Source organism: Saccoglossus kowalevskii, chromosome 9 (genome assembly GCF_978046115.1).
Source record: "Saccoglossus kowalevskii chromosome 9, keSacKowa6.1, whole genome shotgun sequence".
In the NCBI taxonomy this organism is placed as follows: Eukaryota; Metazoa; Hemichordata; class Enteropneusta; family Harrimaniidae; genus Saccoglossus; species Saccoglossus kowalevskii.
This window is the reverse complement of record NC_140649.1, coordinates 15,308,452-15,326,723: the sequence shown is the minus strand read 5'-3', so window position 1 is coordinate 15,326,723 and position 18,272 is coordinate 15,308,452. Positions and strand designations below refer to the sequence as shown.

General features: G+C 40.1%; 11 non-coding genes across 11 annotated transcripts; all 11 read left to right on the top strand.

Moving 5' to 3' along the window:
- Positions 1-1,177: 1,177 nt before the first annotated feature.
- TRNAE-UUC (transfer RNA glutamic acid (anticodon UUC)) lies at positions 1,178-1,249 on the top strand. Its single transcript has one exon. It is a non-coding gene; the product is annotated as a tRNA-Glu (tRNA).
- Positions 1,250-3,681: 2,432 nt separating this feature from the next.
- On the top strand, positions 3,682-3,753 carry TRNAE-UUC (transfer RNA glutamic acid (anticodon UUC)). The gene has a single exon. It is a non-coding gene; the product is annotated as a tRNA-Glu (tRNA).
- Positions 3,754-5,269: 1,516 nt separating this feature from the next.
- Positions 5,270-5,341, top strand: TRNAE-UUC (transfer RNA glutamic acid (anticodon UUC)). The gene has a single exon. It is a non-coding gene; the product is annotated as a tRNA-Glu (tRNA).
- A 2,141-nt stretch (positions 5,342-7,482) lies between these two features.
- Positions 7,483-7,554, top strand: TRNAE-UUC (transfer RNA glutamic acid (anticodon UUC)). Its single transcript has one exon. It is a non-coding gene; the product is annotated as a tRNA-Glu (tRNA).
- Positions 7,555-11,515: 3,961 nt separating this feature from the next.
- TRNAE-UUC (transfer RNA glutamic acid (anticodon UUC)) lies at positions 11,516-11,587 on the top strand. Its single transcript has one exon. It is a non-coding gene; the product is annotated as a tRNA-Glu (tRNA).
- Positions 11,588-11,804: 217 nt separating this feature from the next.
- Positions 11,805-11,876, top strand: TRNAE-UUC (transfer RNA glutamic acid (anticodon UUC)). Its single transcript has one exon. It is a non-coding gene; the product is annotated as a tRNA-Glu (tRNA).
- Positions 11,877-12,658: 782 nt separating this feature from the next.
- Positions 12,659-12,730, top strand: TRNAE-UUC (transfer RNA glutamic acid (anticodon UUC)). Its single transcript has one exon. It is a non-coding gene; the product is annotated as a tRNA-Glu (tRNA).
- A 782-nt stretch (positions 12,731-13,512) lies between these two features.
- On the top strand, positions 13,513-13,584 carry TRNAE-UUC (transfer RNA glutamic acid (anticodon UUC)). Its single transcript has one exon. It is a non-coding gene; the product is annotated as a tRNA-Glu (tRNA).
- A 1,066-nt stretch (positions 13,585-14,650) lies between these two features.
- On the top strand, positions 14,651-14,722 carry TRNAE-UUC (transfer RNA glutamic acid (anticodon UUC)). Its single transcript has one exon. It is a non-coding gene; the product is annotated as a tRNA-Glu (tRNA).
- A 1,601-nt stretch (positions 14,723-16,323) lies between these two features.
- TRNAE-UUC (transfer RNA glutamic acid (anticodon UUC)) lies at positions 16,324-16,395 on the top strand. Its single transcript has one exon. It is a non-coding gene; the product is annotated as a tRNA-Glu (tRNA).
- A 498-nt stretch (positions 16,396-16,893) lies between these two features.
- On the top strand, positions 16,894-16,965 carry TRNAE-UUC (transfer RNA glutamic acid (anticodon UUC)). Its single transcript has one exon. It is a non-coding gene; the product is annotated as a tRNA-Glu (tRNA).
- The last annotated feature ends 1,307 nt before the right edge of the window (positions 16,966-18,272 follow it).

Sequence of the window (18,272 nt, the reverse complement as noted above, 5' to 3'; positions counted from 1 at the left end):
GAACATCGCAGCTTGTATAAAATTCTCAAAGACAATTTAATTAAAAGATATAAATTGGCCTCTCGTATTTGTTGCCTTATTACAAGAGAATATATAATACACGACGTGCAGTTCATGTCACAAGTATCCTATTATATGCCTTACTTGTGTTTTCCCGATAAATAGGAAACGCCTTCATACGACAACGTCCCATATGTCTTGTGGTTAGGATTTGGCGCTTTCACCGCCAAGGCTGGGGTTCAATTCCCGGTGTGGGAACACCTGTTTTAGATTCCTGGTCAGTTGAACATCGCAGCTTGTATAAAATTCTCATAGACAATTTAATTAAAAAAATATAAACTGGCCTCTCGTATTTGTTGCATTATTACAAGAGAATATAAAATACTCGACATTCAGTTCATTTCACGTCACAAGCATCCGATTGTATGCCATACTTGTGTTTTCCCGATAAATAGGATACGCCTTCATATGACAACATCCCATATAGTCTAGTGGTTAGGATTTGGCGCTTTCACCGCCAACGCCCGGGTCCAATTCCCGGTGTGGGAACACCTGTTTTAGATTCCTGGTCAGTTGAACATCGCAGCTTGTTCAAAATTCTCAAAGACAATTTAAATAAAAGATATAAATTGGCCTCTCGTATTTGTTGCCTTATTACAAGAGAATATATAATACACGACGTGCAGTTCATGTCACAAGTATCGTATTATATGCCTTACTTGTGTTTTCCCGATAAATAGGAAACGCCTTCATACGACAACGTCCCATATGTCTAGTGGTTAGGATTTGGCGCTTCCACCGCCAAGGCCCGGGTTCAATTCCCGGTGTGGGAACACCTGTTTTATATTCCTGGTCAGTTGAACATCGCAGCTTGTATAAAATGCTCATAGTCAATTTAATTAAAAGATATAAATTGGCCTCTCGTATTTGTTGCCTTATTACAAGAGAATATATAATACACGACATGCAGTTCATGTCACAAGTATCCTATTACATGCCTTACTTGTGTTTTCCCGATAATTTAATTAAAATATATAAATTGGCCTGTCGTATTTGTTGCATTATTACAAGAGAATATAAAATACTCGACATTCAGTTCATTTCACGTCACAAGCATCCGATTGTATGCCATACTTGTGTTTTCCCGATAAATAGGAAACGCCTTCATATGACAACGTCCCATATGGTCTAGTGGTTAGGATTTGGCGCTTTCACCGCCAACGCCCGGGTTCAATTCCCGGTGTGGGAACACCTGTTTTAGATTCCTGGTCAGTTGAACATCGCAGCTTGTTCAAAATTCTCAAAGACAATTTAAATAAAAGATATAAATTGGCCTCTCGTATTTGTTGCCTTATTACAAGAGAATATATAATACACGACGTGCAGTTCATGTCACAAGTATCGTATTATATGCCTTACTTGTGTTTTCCCGATAAATAGGAAACGCCTTCATACGACAACGTCCCATATGTCTAGTGGTTAGGATTTGGCGCTTCCACCGCCAAGGCCCGGATTCTATTCCTGGTTTGGGAATACCTGTTTTAGATTCCTGGTCAGTTGAACATGGCAGCTTGTATAAAATTTTCAAAGACAATTTAATTAAAAGATATAAATTGGCCTCTCGTATTTGTTGCCTTATTACAAGAGAATATACAATACACGACTTGCAGTTCATGTCACAAGCATCCGATTGTATGCCTTACTTGTGTTTTCCCGATAAATAGGAAACGCTTTCTCTCGACACCATCCCATATGGTCTACTGGTTAGGATTTGGCCCTTTCACCGCCAAGGCCCGGGTTCAATTCCCGTTGTGGGAATACCTGTTTTAGATTCCTGGTCAGTTGAACATCGCAGTTTGTTTAAAATTCACAAAGACAATTTAATTAAAAGATATAAATTGGCCTCTCGTATTGTTGCCTTATTACAAGAGAATATATAATACACGACTTACAGTTCATGTCACAATCATCCGATTGTATGCCATACTTGTGTTTTCCCGATAAATAGGAAAAGCTTTCAAATGTCAACGTCCCATATGGTCTAGTGGTTAGGATTTGGCGCTTTCACCGCCATGAACCGGGTTGAATTCCCGGTGTGGGAACACCTGTTTTAGATTCCTGGTCAGTTGAACATCGCAGCTTGTATAAAATGCTCATAGACAATTTAAATAAAAGATATAAATTGGCCTCTCGTATTTGTTGCCCTATTACAAGAGAATATATAATACACGACGTGCAGTTCATGTCACAAGTATCTTATTACATGCCTTACTTGTGTTTTCCCGATAATTTAATTAAAATATATAAATTGGCCTGTCGTATTTGTTGCCTTATTTCAAGAGAATATATAATACACGACGTGCAGTTCATGTCACAAGCATCCGATTGTATGCCATACTTGTGTTTTCCCGATAAATAGGAAACGCCTTCATATGACAACGTCCCATATGGTCTAGTGGTTAGGATTTGGCGCTTTCACCGCCAACGCCCGGGTCCAATTCCCGGTGTGGGAACACCTGTTTTAGATTCCTGGTCAGTTGAACATCGCAGCTTGTACAAAATTCTCAAAGACAAATTAAATAAAAGATATAAATTGTCCTCTCGTATTTGTTGCCTTATTACAAGAGAATATATAATACACGACATGCAGTTCATGTCACAAGTATCGTATTATATGCCTTACTTGTGTTTTCCCGATAAATAGAATAAGTATCCTATTATATGCCTTACTTGTGTTTTCCCGATAAATAGGAAACGCCTTCATACGACAACGTCCCATGTGTCTAGTGGTTAGGATTTAGCGCTTCCACCGCCAAGGCCCGGGTTCAATTCCCGGTGTGGGAACACCTGTTTTAGATTCCTGGTCAGTTGAACATCGCAGCTTGTATAAAATGCGCATAGACAATTTAATTAAAATATGTAAATTGGCCTCTCGTATTTGTTGCCTTATTACTTGTGAATATATAATACACGACGTGCAGTTCATGTCACAGCATCTGATTGTATGCCATACTTCTGTTTTCCCGATAAATAGGAAACGCCTTCATACGACAACGTCCCATATGGTCTTGTGGTTAGGATTTGGCGCTTTCACCGCCAAGGCCCGGGTTCAATTCCCGGTGTGGGAACACCTGTTTTATATTCCTGGTCAGTTGAACATCGCAGCTTGTATAAAATGCTCATAGACAATTTAATTAAAAGATATAAATTGACCTCTCGTATTTGTTGCCTTATTACAACAGAATATATATTACACGATAAATAGGAAACGCCTTCATATGACAACGTCCCATATGGTCTAGTGGTTAGGATTTGGCGCATTCACCGCCATGGCCGGGTTCAATTCTCGGTGTGGGAAAACCTGTTTTAGATTCCTGGTCAGGTGAACATCGCAGCTTGTATAAAATTCTCAAAGACAATTTAATTAAAAGATATAAATTGGCCTCTCGTATTTGTTGCCTTATTACAAGAGAATATATAATACACGACGTGCAGTTCATGTCACAAGCATCCGATTGTATGCCATACTTGTGTTTTCCCGATAAATAGGAAACGCTTTCAAATGTCAACGTCCCATATGGTCTAGTGGTTAGGATTTGGTGCAGTTCATGTCACAAGCATCCGATTGTATGCCATACTTGTGTTTTCCCGATAAATAGGAAACGCTTTCAAATGTCAACGTCCCATATGGTCTAGTGGTTAGGATTTGGCGCTTTCACCACCAAGGCCCGGGTTCAATTCCCGGTGTGGGAACACCTGTTTTAGATTCCTGGTCAGTTGAACATCGCAGCTTGTATAAAATGCGCATAGACAATTTAATTAAAATATGTAAATTGGCCTCTCGTATTTGTTGCCTTATTACTTGTGAATATATAATACACGACGTGCAGTTCATGTCACAGCATCTGATTGTATGCCATACTTCTGTTTTCCCGATAAATAGGAAACGCCTTCATACGACAACGTCCCATATGGTCTTGTGGTTAGGATTTGGCGCTTTCACCGCCAAGGCCCGGGTTCAATTCCCGGTGTGGGAACACCTGTTTTATATTCCTGGTCAGTTGAACATCGCAGCTTGTATAAAATGCTCATAGACAATTTAATTAAAAGATATAAATTGGCCTCTCGTATTTGTTGCCTTATTACAACAGAATATATATTACACGATAAATAGGAAACGCCTTCATATGACAACGTCCCATATGGTCTAGTGGTTAGGATTTGGCGCATTCACCGCCATGGCCGGGTTCAATTCTCGGTGTGGGAAAACCTGTTTTAGATTCCTGGTCAGGTGAACATCGCAGCTTGTATAAAATTCTCAAAGACAATTTAATTAAAAGATATAAATTGGCCTCTCGTATTTGTTGCCTTATTACAAGAGAATATATAATACACGACGTGCAGTTCATGTCACAAGCATCCGATTGTATGCCATACTTGTGTTTTCCCGTTAAATAGGAAACGCTTTCAAATGTCAACGTCCCATATGGTCTAGTGGTTAGGATTTGGTGCAGTTCATGTCACAGCATCTGATTGTATGCCATACTTCTGTTTTCCCGATAAATAGGAAACGCCTTCATACGACAACGTCCCATATGGTCTTGTGGTTAGGATTTGGCGCTTTCACCGCCAAGGCCCGGGTTCAATTCCCGGTGTGGGAACACCTGTTTTATATTCCTGGTCAGTTGAACATCGCGGCTTGTATAAAATGCTCATAGACAATTTAATTAAAAGATATAAATTGGCCTCTCGTATTTGTTGCCTTATTACAAGAGAATATATATTATACGACGTGTAGTTCATGTGACAAGTATCCGATTGCATGCCATACTTGTGTTTTCCCGATAAATAGGAAACGCCTTCATACGACAACGTCCCATATGGTTTAGTGGTTAGGATTTGGTGCAGTTCATGTCACAAGCATCCGATTGTAAGCCATACTTGTGTTTTCCCGATAAATAGGAAACGCTTTCAAATGTCAACGTCCCATATGGTCTAGTGGTTAGGATTTGGCGCTTTCACCGCCAAGGCCCGGAATCAATTCCTGGTGCGGGAACACCTGTTTTAGATTCCTAGTCAGTTGAACATCGCAGCTTGTATAAAATGCCCATAGACAATTTAATTAAAAGATATAAATTGGCCTCTCGTATTTGTTGCCTTATTACTTGTGAATACATAATACATGACGTGCAGTTCATGTCACAAGCATCTGATTGTATGCCATACTTGTGTTTTCCCGATAAATATGAAACTCCTTCATACGACAACGTCCCATATGGTCTAGTGGTTAGGATTTGGCGCTTTCACCGCCAAGGCTCGGGTTCAATTCCCGGTGTGGGAACGGCTGTTTTAGATTCCTGGTCAGTGAACATCGCTGCTTGTATAAAATGCTCATAGACAATTTAATTAAAATATATAAATTGGCCTCTCGTATTTGTTGCCTTATTACTTGTGAATATATAATACACGACGTGCAGTTCATGTCACAAGCATCCGATTGTATGTCATACTTGTGTTTTCCCGATAAATAGGAAACGCTTTCAAATGTCAACATCCCATATGGTCTAGTGGTTAGGATTTGGCGCTTTCACCGCCAAGACCCGGGTTCAATTCTCGGTGTGGGAACACCTGTTTTAGATTCCTGGTCAGGTGAACATCGCAGCTTGTATAAAATTCTCAAAGACAATTTAATTAAAAGATATAAATTGGCCTCTCGTGTTTGTTGCCTTATTACAAGAGAATATATAATACACGATGTGCAGTTCATGTCACTAGCATCCGATTGTATGCCATACTTGTGTTTTCCCAATAAATAGGAAACGCTTTCAAATGTCAACGTCCCATATGCTCTAGTGGTTAGGATTTGGTGCAGTTCATGTCACAAGCATCCGATTGTATGCCATACTTGTGTTTTCCCGATAAATAGGAAACGCTTTCAAATGTCAACGTCCCATATGGTCTAGTGGTTAGGATTTGGCGCTTTCACCGTCAAGGCCCGGGTACAATTCCCGGTGTGGGGACAGATGTTTTAGATTCCTGGTCAGTGAACATCGCTGCTTGTATAAAATGCTCATAGACAATTTAATTAAAATATATTAATTGGCCTCTCGTATTTGTTGCCTTATTACTTGTGAATATATAATACACGACGTGCAGTTCATGTCACAAGTATCTGATTGTATGCCATACTTGTGTTTTCCCGATAAATACGAAACGCCTTCATACGACAACGTCCCATATGGTCTAGTGGTTAAGGTTTGGCGCTTTCACCGCCAAGGCCCGCGTTCAATTCCCGGTGTAGGAACACCTGTTTTAGATTCCTGGTCAGTTGAACATCGCAGCTTGTATAAAATGCTCATAGACAATTTAATTAAAATATATATATTGGCCTCTCGTATTTGTTGCCTTATTACAAGAGAATATATAATACACGACGTGCAGTTCATGTCACAAGTATCCTATTACATTCCTTACTTGTGTTTTCCCGATAAATTGGAAACGCCTTCTCACGATAACGTCCCATACGGTCTAGTGGTTAGGATTTGGCGCTTTCACCGCCACGGCCCGGGTTCAATTCACGGCGTGGGAATACCTGTTTAAGATTCCTGGTCAGTTGAACATCGCATCTTGTATAAAATGCTCTTAGACAATTTAATTAAAAGATATAAATTGGCCTCTCGTATTTGTTGCCTTATTACAAAAGAATATATAATACACGACGTGCAGTTCATGTCACAAGTGTCCTATTATATGCCTTACTTGTGTTTTCCGGATAAATAGGAAACGCCTTCATACAACAACGTCGCATATGGTCTAGTGGTTAGGATTTGGCGCTTTCACCTCTAAGGCTCGGGTTCAATTCCCGGATTGGGAACACCTGTTTTAGATTCCTGGTCAGTTGAACTTCGCAGCTTGTATAAAATGGTCATATACAAATTAAATAAAAGATATAAATTGGCCTCTCGTATTTGTTGCCTTATTACAAGAGAATATATAATACCCGACGTGCAGTTCATGTCACAAGCATCCGATTGTATGCCATACATGTGTTTTCCCGATAAATAGGAAACGCTTTCAAATGTCAACGTCCCATATGGTCTAGTGGTTAGGATTTGGAGCAGTTCATGTCACAAGCATCCGATTGTATGCCATACTTGTGTTTTCCCGATAAATAGGAAACGCTTTCAAATGTCAACGTCACATATGGTCTAGTGGTTAGGATTTGGCGCTTTCACCGCCAAGGCCCGGGATCAATTCCGGGTGCGGGAACACCTGTTTTAGATTCCTAGTCAGTTGAACATCGCAGCTTGTATAAAATGCGCATAGACAATTTAATTAAAAGATATAAATTGGCCTCTCGTATTTGTTGCCTTATTACTTGTGAATACATAATACATGACGTGCAGTTCATGTCACAAGCATCTGATTGTATGCCATACTTGTGTTTTCCCGATAAATATGAAACGCCTTCATACGACAACGTCCCATATGGTCTAGTGGTTAGGATTTGGCGCTTTCACCGCCAAGGCCCGGGTTCAATTCCCGGTGTGGGAACGGCTGTTTTAGATTCCTGGTCAGTGAACATCGCTGCTTGTATAAAATGCTCATAGACAATTTAATTAAAATATATAAATTGGCCTCTCGTATTTGTTGCCTTATTACTTGTGAATATATAATACACGACGTGCAGTTCATGTCACAAGCATCCGATTGTATGCCATACTTGTGTTTTCCCGACAAATAGGAAACGCTTTCAAATGTCAACATCCCATATGGTCTAGTGGTTAGGATTTGGCGCATTCACCGCCAAGGCCCGGGTTCAATTCCCGGTGTGGGAACACCTGTTTTATATTCCTGGTCAGTTGAACATCGCAGCTTGTATAAAATGCTCATAGACAATTTAATTAAAAGATATAAATTGGCCTCTCGTATTTGTTGCCTTATTACAAGAGAATATATATTATACGACGTGCAGTTCATGTGACAAGTATCCGATTGCATGCCATACTTGTGTTTTCCCGATAAATAGGAAACGCCTTCATACGACAACGTCCCATATGGTTTAGTGGTTATGATTTGGCGCTTTCACCGCCAAGGCCCGGGTTCAATTCTCGGTGTGGGAACACTTGTTTTAGATTCCTGGTCAGGTGAACATCGCAACTTGTATAAAATTCTCAAAGACAATTTAATTAAAAGATATAAATTGGCCTCTCGTGTTTGTTGCCTTATTACAAGAGAATATATAATACACGACGTGCAGTTCATGTCACAAGCATCCGATTGTAGGCCATACTTGTGTTTTCCCGATAAATAGGAAACGCTTTCAAATGTCAACGTCCCCTATGGTCTAGTGGTTAGGATTTGGCACTTTCACCGCCAAGGCCCGGGATCAATTCCCGGTGTGAGAACTCCTGTTTTATATTCCTGGTCAGTTGAACATCGCAGCTTTTATAAAATGCTCATAGACAATTTCATTAAAATATATATATTGGCCTCTCGTATGTATTGCCTTATTACAAGAGAATATATAATACACGACGTGCAGTTCATGTCACAAGTATCCTCTTATATGCCTTACTTGTGTTTTCCCGATAAATAGGAAACGCCTTCATACGACAACATCCCATATGTCTTGTGGTTAGGATTTGGCGCTTTCACCGCCAAGGCCAGGGTTCAATTCCCGGTGTGGGAATACCTGTTTTAGATTCATGGTCAGTTGAACATCGCAGCTTGTATAAAATTCACATAGACAATTTAATTAAAATATATAAATTGGCCTCTCGTATTTGTTGCCTTATCACAAGAGAATATATAATACACGAAGTGCAGTTCATGTCACAAGTATCTTATTACATTCCTTACTTGTGTTTTCCCGATAAATTCGAAACTCCTTCTCAGGATAACGTCCCATACGGTCTAGTGGTTAGGATTTGGCGCTTTCACCGCCACGGCCCGGGTTCAATTCCCGGCGTGGGAATACCTGTTTAAGAATCCTGGTCAGTTGAACATCGCATCTTGTATGAAATGCTCTTAGATAATTTAATTAAAAGATATAAATTGGCCTCTCGTATTTGTTGCCTTATTACAAAAGAATATATAATACACGACGTGCAGTTCATGTCACAAGTGTCCTATTATATGCCTTACTTGTGTTTTCCGGATAAATAGGAAACGCCTTCATACAACAACGTCCCATATGGTCTAGTGGTTAGGATTTGGCGCTTTCACCGCCAAGGCTCGGGTTCAATTCCGGTGTGGGAACACCTGTTTTAGATTCCTGGTCAGTTGAACATCGCAGCTTGTATAAAATGGTCATAGACAATTTAATTAAAAGATATAAATTGGCCTCTCGTATTTGTTGCCTTATTACAAGAGAATATATAATACACGACGTGCAGTTCATGCCACAAGCATCCGATTGTATGCCATACTTGTGTTTTCCCGATAAATAAGAAACGCTTTCAAATGTCAACGTCCCCTATGGTCTAGTGGTTAGGATTTGGCACTTTCACCGCCAAGGCCTGGGATCAATTCCCGGTGTGAGAACACCTGTTTTAGATTCCTGGTCAGTTGAACATCGCAGCTTGTATAAAATGCTCATAGACAATTTAATTAAAATATATATATTGGCCTCTCGTATTTGTTGCCTTATTACAAGAGAATATATAATACACGACGTGCAGTTCATGTCACAAGTATCCTATTACATTCCTTACTTGTGTTTTCCCGATAAATTGGAAACGCCTTCTCACGATAACGTCCCATACGATCTAGTGGTTAGGATTTGGCGCTTTCACCGCCACGGCCCGGGTTCAATTCACGGCGTGGGAATACCTGTTTAAGATTCCTGGTCAGTTGAACATCGCATCTTGTATAAAATGCTCTTAGACAATTTAATTAAAAGATATAAATTGGCCTCTCGTATTTGTTGCCTTATTACAAAAGAATATATAATACACGACGTGCAGTTCATGTCACAAGTGTCCTATTATATGCCTTACTTGTGTTTTCCGGATAAATAGGAAACGCCTTCATACAACAACGTCCCATATAGTCTAGTGGTTAGGATTTGGCGCTTTCACCGCTAAGGCTCGGGTTCAATTCCCGGTGAGGGAACACCTGTTTTAGATTCCTGGTCAGTTGAACTTCGCAGCTTGTATAAAATGGTCATAGACAAATTAAATAAAAGATATAAATTGTCCTCTCGTATTTGTTGCCTTATTACAAGAGAATATATAATACACGACATGCAGTTCATGTCACAAGTATCGTATTATATGCCTTACTTGTGTTTTCCCGATAAATAGAATAAGTATCCTATTATATGCCTTACTTGTGTTTTCCCGATAAATAGGAAACGCCTTCATACAACAACGTCCCATATGGTCTAGTGGTTAGAATTTGGCGCTTTCACCGCCAAGGCTCGGGTGCAATTCCCGGTGTGGGAACATCTGTTTTAGATTCCTGGTCAGTTGAACATCGCAGCTTGTATAAAATGGTCATAGACAATTTAATTAAAAGATATAAATTGGCCTCTCGTATTTGTTGCCTTAATACAAGAGAATATATAATACACGACGTGCAGTTCATGTCACAAGCATCCGATTGTATGCCATACTTGTGTTTTCCCGATAAATAGGAAACGCTTTCAAATGTCAACGTCCCCTATGGTCTAGTGGTTAGGATTTGGCACTTTCACCGCCAAGGCCCGGGATCAATTGCCGGTGTGAGAACACCTGTTTTAGATTCCTGGTCAGTTGAACATAGCAGCTTGTATAAAATGCTCATAGACAATGTAATTAAAATATATATATTGGCCTCTCGTATTTGTTGCCTTGTTACAAGAGAATATATAATACACGACGTGCAGTTCATGTCACAATTATCCTATTATATGCCTTACTTGTGTTTTCCCGATAAATAGGAAACGCCTTCATACGACAACGTCCCATATGTCTTGTGGTTAGGATTTGGCGCTTTCACCGCCAAGGCCAGGGTTCAATTCCCGGTGTGGGAATACCTGTTTTAGATTCCTGGTCAGTTGAACATCGCAGCTTGTATAAAATTCACAAAGACAATTTAATTAAAATATATAAATTGGCCTCTCGTATTTGTTGCCTTATCACAAGAGAATATATAATACACGAAGTGCAGTTCATGTCACAAGTATCCTATTACATTCCTTACTTGTGTTTTCCCGATAAATTGGAAACGCCTTCTCACGATAACGTCCCATACGGTCTAGTGGTTAGGATTTGGCGCTTTCACCACCACGGCCCGCGTTCAATTCCCGGCGTGGGAATACCTGTTTAAGATTCCTGGTCAATTGAACATCGCATCTTGTATAAAATGCTCTTAGACAATTTAATTAAAAGATATAAATTGGACTCTCGTATTTGTTGCCTTATTACAAGAGAATATATAATACACGACGTACAGTTCATGTCACGATCATTCGATTGTATGCCATACTTGTGTTTTCCCGATAAATAGGAAACGCCTTCATAGGAAAACGTCCCATATGGTCTAGTGGTTAGGATTTGGCGCTTTCACCACCAAGGCCCGGGTTCAATTCCCGGTGTGGGAACACCTGTTTTATATTCCAGGTTAGTTGAACATCGCAGCTTGTATAAAATGCTCATAGACAATTTAATTAAAATATATCAATTGGCCTCTCGTCTTTGTTGCCTTATTACAAGAGAATATATAATACACGACGTGCAGTTCATGTGACAAGTATCCGATTGTATGCCATACTTGTGTTTTCGATCCCGATAAGTAGGAAACGCCTTCAAATGTCGTCGTCCCATATGGTCTAGTGGTTAGGATTTGGCGCTTTCACCGCCAAGGCTCGGGTTCAATTCCCGGTGTGGGAACACCTGATTTAGATTCCTGGTCAGTTGAACATCGCAGCTTGTACAAAATGCTCATAGACAATTTAATTAAAATATATAAATTGGCCTCTCGTATTTGTTGCCTTATTACAAGAGAATATAAAATACACGACGTGCAGTTCATGTCACAAGTATCCTCTTATGTGCCTTACTTGTGTTTTCGCGATAAATAGGAAACGCCTTCATACGACAACGTCCCATATGTCTTGTGGTTAGGATTTGGCGCTTTCACCGCCAAGGCCCGGGTTCAATTCCCGGTGTGGGAATACCTGTTTTAGATTCCTGGTCAGTTGAACATCGCAGCTTGTATAAAATTCTCATAGACAATTTAATTAAAATATATAAATTGGCCTCTCGTATTTGTTGCCTTATTACAAGAGAATATATAATACACGAAGTGCAGTTCATGTCACAAGTATCCTATTACATGCCTTACTTGTGTTTTTCCGATAAATATGAAACGCCTTCATACGACAACGTCCCATATGGTCTAGTGGTTAGGATTTGTCGCTTTCACCGCCAAGGCCCGGGTTCAATTCCCGGTGTGGGTACACCTGTTTTATATTCCAGGTTAGTTGAACATCGCAGCTTGTATAAAATGCTCATAGACAATTTAATTAAAATATATCAATTGGCCTCTCGTCTTTGTTGCCTTATTACAAGAGAATATATAATACACGACGTGCAGTTCATGTGACAAGTATCCGATTGTATGCCATACTTGTGTTTTCCCGATAAGTAGGAAACGCCTTCAAATGTCGTCGTCCCATATGGTCTAGTGGTTAGGATTTGGCGCTTTCACCGCCAAGGCTCGGGTTCAATTCCCGGTGTGGGAACACCTGTTTTAGATTCCTGGTCAGTTGAACATCGCAGCTTGTACAAAATCCTCATAGACAATTTAATTAAAATATATAAATTGGCCTCTCGTATTTGTTGCCTTATTACAAGAGAATATATAATACACGACGTGCAGTTCATGTCACAAGTATCCCCTTATGTGCCTTACTTGTGTTTTCGCGATAAATAGGAAACGCCTTCATACGACAACGTCCCATATGTCTTGTGGTTAGGATTTGGCGCTTTCACCGCCAAGGCCCGGGTTCAATTCCCGGTGTGGGAATACCTGTTTTAGATTCCTGGTCAGTTGAACATCGCAGCTTGTATAAAATTCTCATAGACAATTTAATTAAAATATATAAATTGGCCTCTCGTATTTGTTGCCTTATTACAAGACAATATATAATACACGATGTGCAGTTCATGTCACAAGTATCCTATTACATGCCTTACTTGTGTTTTTCCGATAAATATGAAACGCCTTCATACGACAACGTCCCATATGGTCTAGTGGTTAGGATTTGGCGCTTTCACCGCCAAGGCCCGGGTTCAATTCCCGGAGTGGGAATACCTGTTTTAGATTCCTGGTCAGTTGAACATCGCAGTTTGTATAAAATTCACAAAGACAATTTAATTAAAAGATATAAATTGGCCTCTCGTAATTATTGCCTTATTACAAGAGAATATATGATACACGACGTACAGTTCATGTCACAATCATTCGATTGTATGCCATACTTGTGTTTTCCCGATAAATAGGAAACCCCTTCAAATGTCAACGTCCCATATGGTCTAGTGGTTAGGATTTGGCGCTTTCACCGCCAAGGCCCGGGTTCAATTCTCGGTGTGGGAACACCTGTTTTAGATTCCTGGTCAGGTGAACATCGCAGCTTGTATAAAATTCTCAAAGACAATTTAATTAAAAGATATAAATTGGCCTCTCGTGTTTGTTGCCTTATTACAAGAGAATATATAATACACGACGTGCAGTTCATGTCACTAGCATCCGATTGTATGCCATACTTGTGTTTTCCCGATAAATAGGAAACGCTTTCAAATGTCAACGTCCCATATGGTCTAGTGGTTAGTATTTGGCGCTTTCACCGCCAGGGCCCGGGTTCAATTCCCGGTGTGCGAACGGCTGTTTTAGATTCCTGGTCAGTGAACATCGCTGCTTGTATAAAATGCTCATAGACAATTTAATTAAAATATATTAATTGGCTTCTCGTATTTGTTGCCTTATTACTTGTGAATATATAATACACGACGTGCAGTTCACGTCACAAGTATCTGATTGTATGCCATACTTGTGTTTTCCCGATAAATACGAAACGCCTTAATACGACAACGTCCCATATGGTCTAGTGGTTAGGATTTGGCTCTTTCACCGCCAAGGCCCGGGTTCAATTCCCGGTGTGGGGACAGCTGTTTTAGATTCCTGGTCAGTGAACATCGCTGCTTGTATAAAATGCTCATAGACAATTTAATTAAAATATATTAATTGGCCTCTCGTATTTGTTGCCTTATTACAAGAGAATATATAATACACGACGTGCAGTTCATGTCACAAGTATCCCATTATATGCCTTACTTGTGTTTTCCCGATAAATAGGAAACGCCTTCATACGACAACGTCCCATATGGTCTAGTCTATAGGATTTGGCGCTTTCACCGCCAAGGCCCGGGTTCAATTCCCGGTGTAAGAACACCTGTTTTAGATTCCTGGTCAGTTGAACATCGCAGCTTGTATAAAATTCTCATAGACAATTTAATTAAAATATATAAATTGGCCTCTCGTATTTGTTGCCTTATTACAAAAGAATATATAATACACGACGTGCAGTTCATGTCACAAGTGTCCTATTATATGCCTTACTTGTGTTTTCCGGATAAATAGGAAACGCCTTCATACAACAACGTCCCATATGGTCTAGTGGTTAGGATTTGGCGCTTTCACCGCCAAGGCTCGGGTTCAATTCCCGGTGTGGGAACACCTGTTTTAGATTCCTGGTCAGTTGAACATCGCAGCTTGTATACAATGCTCATAGACAATTTAATTAAAATATATATATTGGCCTCTCGTATTTGTTGCCTTATTACAAGAGAATATATAATACACGACGTGCAGTTCATGTCACAAGCATCCGATTGTATGCCATACTTGTGTTTTCCCGATGAATAGGAAACGCTTTCAAACATCAGCGTCTCCTATGGTCTAGTGGTTAGGATTTGGCTCTTTCACCGCCAAGGCCCGGGTTCAATTCCCGGTGTGGGGACAGCTGTGTTAGATTCCTGGTCAGTTGAACATCGCAGCTTGTATAAAATGCTCATAGACAATTTAATTAAAATATATAAATTGGCCTCTCGTCTTTGTTGCCTTATTACTTGAGAATATATAATACACGACGTGCAGTTCATGTCACAAGCATCCGATTGTATGCCATACTTGTGTTTTCCCGATAAATAGGAAACGCTTTCAAATATCAGCGTCTCCTATGGTCTAGTGGTTAGGATTTGGCTCTTTCACCGCCAAGGCCCGGGTTCAATTCCCGGTGTGGGGACAGCTGTGTTAGATTCCTGGTCAGTGAACATCGCTGCTTGTATAAAATGCTCATAGACAATTTAATTAAAATATATTAATTGGCCTCTCGTATTTGTTGCCTTATTACAAGAGAATATATAATACACGACGTGCAGTTCATGTCACAAGAGTCCTATTATATGCCTTACTTGTGTTTTCCGGATAAATAGGAAACGCCTTCATACAACAACGTCCCATATGGTCTAGTGGTTAGGATTTGGCGCTTTCACCGCCGAGGCTAGGGTTCAATTCCCGGTGTGGGAACACCTGTTTTAGATTCCTGGTCAGTTGAACATCGCAGCTTGTACAAAATTCTCAAAGACAATTTAATTCAAATATATCAATTGGCCTCTCGTCTTTGTTGCCTTATTACAAGAGAATATATAATACACGACGTGCAGTTCATGTGACAAGTATCTGATTGTATGCCATACTTGTGTTTTCCCATATGGTCTAGTGATTAGGATTTGGCGCTTTCACCGCCAAGGCCTGGGTTCAATTCCCGGAGTGGAAACACCTGTTTTAGATTCCTGGTCAGTTGAACATCGCAGCTTGTACAAAATGCTCTTAGACAATTTAATTCAAATATATCAATTGGCCTCTCGTCTTTGTTGCCTTATTACAAGAGAATATATAATACACGACGTGCAGTTCATGTGACAAGTATCCGATTGTATGCCATACTTGTGTTTTCCAGATAAGTAGGAAACGCCTTCAAATGTCGTCGTCCCATATGGTCTAGTGGTTAGGATTTGGCGCTTTCACCGCCAAGGCTCGGGTTCAATTCCTGGTGTGGGGACAGCTGTTTTAGATTCCTGGTCAGTGAACATCGCTGCTTGTATAAAATGCTCATAGACAATTTAATTAAAATATATTAATTGGCCTCTCGTATTTGTTGCCTTATTACAAGAGAATATATAATACACGACGTGCAGTTCATGTCACAAGTGTCCTATTATATGCCTTACTTGTGTTTTCCGGATAAATAGGAAACGCCTTCATACAACAACGTCCCATATGGTCTAGTGGTTAGGATTTGGCGCTTTCACCGCCAAGGCTCGGGTTCAATTCCCGGTGTGGGAACACCTGTTTTAGATTCCTGGTCAGTTGAACATCGCAGCTTGTATAAAATGCTCATAGACAATTTAATTAAAATATATAAATTGGCCTCTCGTCTTTGTTGCCTTATTACTTGAGAATATATAATACACGACGTGCAGTTCATGTCACAAGCATCCGATTGTATGCCATACTTGTGTTTTCCCGATAAATAGGAAACGCTTTCAAATATCAGCGTCCCCTATGGTCTAGTGGTTAGGATTTGGCGCTTTCACCGCCAAGGCCTGGGATCAATTCCCGGTGTGGGAACACCTGTTTTATATTCCTGGTCAGTTGAACATCGCAGCTTGTATAAAATGGTCATAGACAATTAAATTAAAAGATATAAATTGGCCTCTCGTATTTGTTGCCTTATTACAAAAGAATATATAATACACTACGTACAGTTCATGTCACAAGTATCCTATTATATGCCTTACTTGTGTTTTCGCGATAAATAGGAAACGCCTTCATACGACAACGTCCCATATGGTCTAGTGGTTAGGATTTGGCGCTTTCACCGCCAAGGCCCGGGTTCAATTCCCGGTGTGGGGACACCTATTTTAGATTCCTGGTCAGTTGAACATCGCAGCTTGTATAAAATGCTCATAGACAATTTAATTAAAATATATAAATTGACCTCTCGAATTTGTTGCCTTATTACAAGAGAATATATAATACACGACGTGCAGTTCATGTCACAAGTATCCTCTTATATGCCGTACTTGTGTTTTCCCGATAAATAGGAAACGCCTTCATACGACAACGTCCCTTATGTCTTGTGGTTAGGATTTGGCGCTTTCACCGCCAAGGCCAGGGTTCAATTCCCGGCGTGGGAATACCTGTTTAAGATTCCTGGTCAGTTGAACATCGCATCTTGTATGAAATGCTCATAGACAATTTAATTAAAATATATAAATTGACCTCTCGAATTTGTTGCCTTATTACAAGAGAATATATAATACACGACGTGCAGTTCATGTCACAAGCATCCGATTGTATGCCATACTTGTGTTTTCCCGATAAATAGGAAACGCCTTCATACGACAACGTCCCATATGGTCTAGTGGTTAGGGTTTGGCGCTTTCACCGCCAAGCCCCGGGTTCAATACCCGGTGTGGGAACACCTGTTTTAGATTCCTGGTCAGTTGAACATCGCAGCTTGTAAACAATGCTCATAGACAATTTAATTAAAATATATATATTGGCCTCTCGTATTTGTTGCCTTATTACAAGAGAATATATAATACACGACGTGCAGTTCATGTCACAAGTATCCTCTTATATGCCTTACTTGTGTTTTCCCGATAAATAGGAAACGCCTTCATACGACAACGTCCCATATGTCTTGTGGTTAGGATTTGGCGCTTTCACCGCCAAGGCCAGGGTTCAATTCCCGGTGTGGGAATACCTGTTTTAGATTCCTGGTCAGTTGAACATCGCAGCTTGTATAAAATTCACATAGACAATTTAATTAAAATATATAAATTGGCCTCTCGTATTTGTTGCCTTATTACAAGAGAATATATAATACACGAAGTGCAGTTCATGTCACAAGTATCCTATTACATTCCTTACTTGTGTTTTCCCGATAAATAGGAAACGCCTTCAAATGTCGTCGTCCCATATGGTCTAGTGGTTAGGATTTGGCGCTTTCACCGCCGAGGCTAGGGTTCAATTCCCGGTGTGGGAACACCTGTTTTAGATTCCTGGTCAGTTGAACATCGCAGCTTGTACAAAATTCAACAAAGACAATTTAATTCAAATATATCAATTGGCCTCTCGTCTTTGTTGTCTTATTACAAGAGAATATATAATACACGACGTGCAGTTTGTGTGACAAGTATCCGATTGTATGCCAT